The sequence below is a fragment of the Ascaphus truei genome, chromosome 4 (assembly GCF_040206685.1).
Source record: "Ascaphus truei isolate aAscTru1 chromosome 4, aAscTru1.hap1, whole genome shotgun sequence".
Taxonomy (NCBI): domain Eukaryota; kingdom Metazoa; phylum Chordata; class Amphibia; order Anura; family Ascaphidae; genus Ascaphus; species Ascaphus truei.
In genome coordinates this window covers 295,496,832-295,502,831 of record NC_134486.1, presented here as the reverse complement: position 1 = coordinate 295,502,831, position 6,000 = coordinate 295,496,832, and the positions used below count along the sequence as shown (strand labels likewise).

Sequence of the window (6,000 nt, the reverse complement as noted above, 5' to 3'; positions counted from 1 at the left end):
AGTCCCCATTAGTTGTAGGTACATTTCCTTGTTGAAGCTGAAGTAGTTATGTGTGAGGATGTATTCTATCAGTTTGGTAATTACATCCGCGCTGTATTTCTGATCCAGGGGAGATGTTGTAAGGAAATGCAGGCATGCCTCAATACCATCCTTGTGGGGGATGTTGCTGTAAAGGGATTCTACATCCATGGTAACTAGCAGTGTGTTGGATGGTAGTTGGTTGATGTTGTTAAGATTATTGAGAAAATCTGTGGTATCTTGTATGAAGCTGTTGGTGCTTCTGACTAAAGGTTTGAGGATATTCTCCACTAAGCCTGATATTTGTTCCGTGAGTGTATCCATACCTGTTATAATTGGTCTGCCGGGGTTTCCTGGTTTGTGGATTTTGGGAAGCATGTAGAAGATCCCAACTCCTGGGTTGACAGGTATTAGTTGCTTCAATTGTGGTTGCAGGTGGTTAGGGAATGTTTGAATGAGATTCATGAGTTGCTTTGTATATTCCTGGGTTGGATCATGCGTGAGTTTCTTGTAGTAGGTGTTGTCTGTGAGTTGTCTATTGCCTTCTTCTATGTATTTATTTGTGTTCATAAGCACCACTGCGCCTCCTTTATCTGCTGGTTTGATGGTGATGTTGTGGTTGTTTCGCAGTTCCTTGATTGCAACATGTAGCAAAATGTAGCATCTTAATGCAGCAAACTGCTGGGAAGGGGGAAATGGCACTGTATTATCACACAAGCATTGGAGTTGCATGTAGAACCAAATACATACAGCTGCCACTAAGCATGCTGACAAGCAGGGCTGCAAGGACAAGGGGGGGGTGAGACAGAAATGCAGACAGGGGTATTCCTGTTCCATGACACTCCCCGTCTGGTATCTGTAGATACCACTATATGGTAGGCTATGTGGAACATATGTGCAATGCATACAACATAACAACATAATAATGCAAAGTCCATGTCCACATAACGAGGTGATACCGGCCGGCACCACTGGTGTTGAAATCCCTTGGCAAAGTCTTTTAGCAAAGGATATTGGATGGATGAACCGCTCCAGGTTTGCTGGTTTCACCACAATGTCTTTCTGTGAAAGTCTCTGGCACTGTTTCCTTTCGACTTTGTGAGAGAACAGTCCCTTTGACTCTGTAGTTTTCTCTACAGAGTGCATCACCTCGTGAATGTGCCAGTCATGGTAGTTTGTCATCCCATCACCTGGCGTTTGGCGGGAGGAGATGGCTTTAGGTTCCTTGCGGAAGCGGATTAATGTCACTGGAAGACTGATCGTCAAGTCTTGTCCAGTGAGGAGGGTGTCGTTCAGGGAGACTCCCTGGAGTTGAGCGCTAGGGTTGAACACTACCCGGATTTGATCGGGTTCCTGAGGGTGGTAGGCCCCAGGTGATTGGAGGTACCGACATTCTCCACCTTTCTTCATTAGAAGTGCTGGCTTTGCGTGGCCGGTAAGGAATATCTTTTGGGTGAAGGCCACAAAGTTGCTTTTGATCTCCGGCTCCCTTTGTGGGTTGTGGCGGAGCGAAGTGAACCTAGAGATGGTAGGTCCTCTATTGTTCGGGAGGCATATTTTTGGTGAACGGACTGGTAGCGGAGTCACCCAACTGCTTAGTCCGTCTTTAGAGAGCTCCTTGACTGTTAACTTCGGGAATCCTCTATCTTCCCTCGATGGTGTTTGCTTGTCATCGTCCCTTGTTGTCTGGAACGCTGTGCACCATAGTTCATCGGTACATTTCTCTTGCACGAGAACATCTCCGCGTAGTTTGGTGAAACGCTTTTGTGTTTCTTTGTTGACTGCCATCGGGAGGTTGTTTTCTCCCTGGACATGACGAAGAACAGTCTCTTTTGTCCTTGTAAATCCTTTTGGGAAATGTCTCTGCAACTGTCCCCTTTTACGTGTTTGAACGAACAGTCCTTTTGACACTGTGGCTTCGCCTGTGGGGCGCAATCTTTTGCGGCTATGCCAGCCGTGGCGATTGGTTGCTCTGTTGCTTGATACTCTGTGGAGAGGAACAACTGTACGTCTTAATTGTGCCCTTGCTCGCGGGAGTATTGTCTGATTGTTTGTTGTTTTTAGGACGATCCCTTTGTCGGTCACCTTTGGGAGGTTACTCTCTTCCTTCGGTGGAGTCGACTCATCATCCTTGGCTGTCTGGACTGCTGATCATCCTAAGCCATTGTCGCATCCCATTGGCGTGGGGATGTCTTTGTTGGTCTCAGGGGTATGACCTTGTCTTTTCTCTTCACTTGGCCCTTCGGTCACTTGGAGATGGCCAAGACATGGTTCGGAGAAAGATGTGTGTCCACATTCTGTCACCTCCGTTCTGCGGGCATCGACGTAGTCTTGCCCGTGCTCTTTGTTAGTGCACGAGTTGCCCACTATCACCCATCCTAGGTCGAGTCTTTGGGCGTATGGCGCGTTGTGGGGTCCGTTGTGCTGTTTACGGACTTTATGTACTCTCATGATGTCCCTACTGAGCAGCAGCAGGATCTTGGCGTCTTGTTCCACCGGCCGGATGTGGTTGGCTATTCCTTTGAGGTGGGGGTAATGGAGTGCCACGTCTGGTGTGGGTATCTCGTCCCTGTTTGTGGCCATGTGGTTGCACTCGATGAGTGTGGGAAGGGGCATGTTCACTTTGGGACATTCCCTGTTTGGGTCCGTTGGTTCCTTGTCTCCGGCGACCGACTGATCGGGATTAGTTTGGGTCGTGGGAGGCACGTCCGTCCTGCGGGCCGAGATGGGTGTTTGGGGGTTACCATATCTCGTCGCTGGTCTCTCGTTCTTCAGGCTGCTCGCACTGTATGTGGTTTGCGTACCTAAGATGAAACTGGGATCGTTCCTTGTCCTTGCCGCTTCGCGGATGAAGCTCACGAAGAATGAGAATGGGGGGAAGACAACCTGCTTCTCCCTTTTGTATTTGGAACCTTGTGAAAGCCACCTTTCTTGGAGGTTGAAGGGTAGCTTCTCCAGGATGGGTCTCACTCCACGAGCTGAATCTAGGGCGTTTCCTTGCGAACTCCAGTTCTTGCAGCAGGTCTCCAAGATCTCGTAACTTCGAGTAGTCTTTATTCGTGATCTTGGGGAAGCTCTCGATTCTTTTGAAGAGTGAATCCTCGACTGCTTCGGGGCTGCCGTAGGACTCTTCTAGCCTTTCCCACACTAGGTCAAGACCTACTTGGGGTTGATGCGCGTTTGCCGTCCGAAGTCTCTGCGCTTGCTCCCTGGATACGTTCCCCAGGAACTTGACTAACAGGTTGAGCTCTTCCCTTGCTGAGAAGTCCAAGCTGTCGATTGCGTCTTTGAACGTGAACTTCCACGTCCGGTAGTTCTCAGGGCAATCGTCGAAGCTGATGAGTCCTGCGTGCACCAAGTCGCGCCGGATCATGTACTTGGCTATGTCTGTCAGACCTGAGACATCGGCGCGTTTGCCCCGTTCTGAGGTAGTTGCTGGGAGGGTCCGTGCGGTCGCCTCTTCCTTGGCATGGACGCGTGATGACTGCTGGCCAGTGTGAGGGGCTGTTTTCTCCCGCGTGGGTGTACCTGGATTGCGAGCCTGTTGTGGTGCATCCGTGTGTGCGCTGGCGTGTGGATCACTGTTGCGGCTGTGGCTATCCCAGGCAGCATGTGCCATTGATGGAGCAGCGTCTTCTCCTCGTGGTCCTAGCGAGTCTTCGGTATCTGTGGAGTCGCTCCATCCGTGTTGAGATGGTGCGCTGGTGTTCACACTGAAGAGGCTCCTGACGTAGTCTTCAGTGCGTTGGACTGGATCCTCGAGGCAATCCGTCTGTAGGGTTGCTCCCCGCCATCCTGTTGCGCGGCTGCCTCTAGGACTTCAGCTTGGGCTATGGCGGCGGCGGCTTCCTTCTCTTGATTAAGTGCCTCTAGATCCGCGTCCAATTCGGCCTTTTTACGCGCCGCGGCAGCGGCGGCATTTGCAGCGGCGGCGGTTGCAGCAGCGGCGGCATTGGCAGCGGTGGCATTAGCAGCGGCATTGGCAGCAGCGGCAGTGGCAGCGGCATTGGCAGCGGCGGCCGTGGCAGCGGCGGCGGCATTCTGCTCCTCCTCTTCTATGCGCGCTCTTTCTGTCCTTACGGCTGCCTCTCTGCGACTATATTCAGCCCTGGCACGTGCGGCCTCTGCGGCGGCTCGCGCCTTGGTAGCGTTTGTGCTTGCGCTGGATGCGTTAGACTGCGCTGATCTTGCTGATCTAGATGAGTGCCTGGATTTGCTTGAGCGCTGCGATGAGGTCTCCTGCAAAAGGTCCTTCCTCTCATTCTCAGCTTCCGTGATGGCGGTTTGCACGATGCCATCACGTTCTAGGTCAATCGCCTTTTGTAGGTCGCGCTCTCGTATGCTATCTTCCGTATTAGTTCTTGTTAGATAGGTGAAGTATGCCTGTGACAGCGTTTGGTAGCCGGAGCGGTCTACCTTCAATTGAGTTATCCCCTGCTCGAGCTGTTGCACATAATTGCCAGCGCCGGCGACATTGCGTACCCCAAGTGCGGTTGTTTCCCAGGCCAACTCTAATTTAGCGCGGTGCGCTTCAATGTCAGTCTCATATTTTTCGCGGGCCTTTTCTGTCAGTGTGACTGTCCGTTTAGGCCTTGCGCCTGCCTGCGCCTGTTGCAGTTGCGCGGCGGTCTCTGTGTCTCAGTGATCGCTCTCCTGCGTGATGTCTGGTGAGGCTCTGAGTTCTGCCATGCTGTAGGTGTGTGTAGGCCTTTTGCCAGTGCGTGTGGTGTGCGGTCTTTTACCTTGTCAGCGATGGGCGTCTGTCTCAGATGATGCTGAGCGGTGTCCTGCAGCGTGCAGCGTTGGGGTAGCTGTACTTACAGGTGTCCGTTGGCTCCTCACTGTGGGGCTGAGCAGCGGGTGGACTCAGACAGAGAAAAAGGCAGTTAGGAATTGTAAGAGAAGCACTGTTCTTTGCAAGACTGCCGTGCAGTTTGAGCTACTGGTTGTCTGTGAAAGCTGCAGACTGTTCGCAGTTTTAGCTGCTTGGTGCTTCCTTTGTGTGGTGTAGAGGTTGCTCTGTATAGCTGTGTAAGCTGCTTGCTTGTACTGCTGTAGAGGCCACTCTGTATAATGGAGTCTGGAGTAGCAGCTCCTGTAAGTGTCTGTAAGGCACACGATTATCTTTTCACTATTCTGGAAGCTAGAGGATCACGTGGTTATGTCTTAGCTCAGATAGTGCCAACTCGCCCTCTTTCCTAAGCACGACAATATCTGTTTCTTTTCTTGGTTTTATTGAGGGAAAACAGGATAAGGTACAGTCTCTTGTGTAGAGGTGTAGGTGTCTCTGTGTGTGCTCAGTGATCAAGGGAGGTGAAAAGATTCTCCTTCAGCACCATTACAGGGTTTACAGAGAGGTACTCACGAATCCAGGGGAAATGGTGGAAAGGATGAAGCAGTGTATGCTGGGTGTAAGATAGTCTGGGGACAGACCATCTGTGGGAAGAACAGAGGGGGAGACAGCAGACTAACCCATTTGGGAGAAAGGCTGGGGCTGCCATGGCAACTCACAGGAGTGCCTGGAGAAGCTGCAACATGTAGCAAAATGTAGCATCTTAATTCAGCAAACTGCTGGGAAGGGGGAAATGGCACTGTATCACACAAGCATTGGAGTTGCATGTAGAACCAAATACATACAGCTGCCACTAAGCATGCTGACAAGCAGGGCTGCAAGGACAAGGGGGGGGGGGGGGGGGTGAGACAGAAATGCAGACAGGGGTATTCCTGTTCCATGACAATATATATATGTGTATATATATGTGTATATATAATATATATGTGTATATGTATGTATATATATATATGTATATATATATGTGTGTATATATGTTTGTGTGTATGTGTATATATATATATATATATATATATATATATATATTTTTGTGTGTGTGTGTGTGTGTGTGTGTGTGTGTGTGTGTGTGTGAATAATAAATTGCTAACGAAGTTTAGTAAAATTAATAATGTCATTAATAATAAATAGGC

The 6,000-nt window shown here is 50.2% G+C and overlaps 1 protein-coding gene across 1 annotated transcript in view; it reads left to right on the top strand.

The window, feature by feature from the left end:
- The window catches only part of LOC142493525 (amine sulfotransferase-like), a 58,157-nt gene that overhangs the window by 9,223 nt on the left and 42,934 nt on the right, over positions 1–6,000 (top strand). The window lies entirely within an intron of this gene.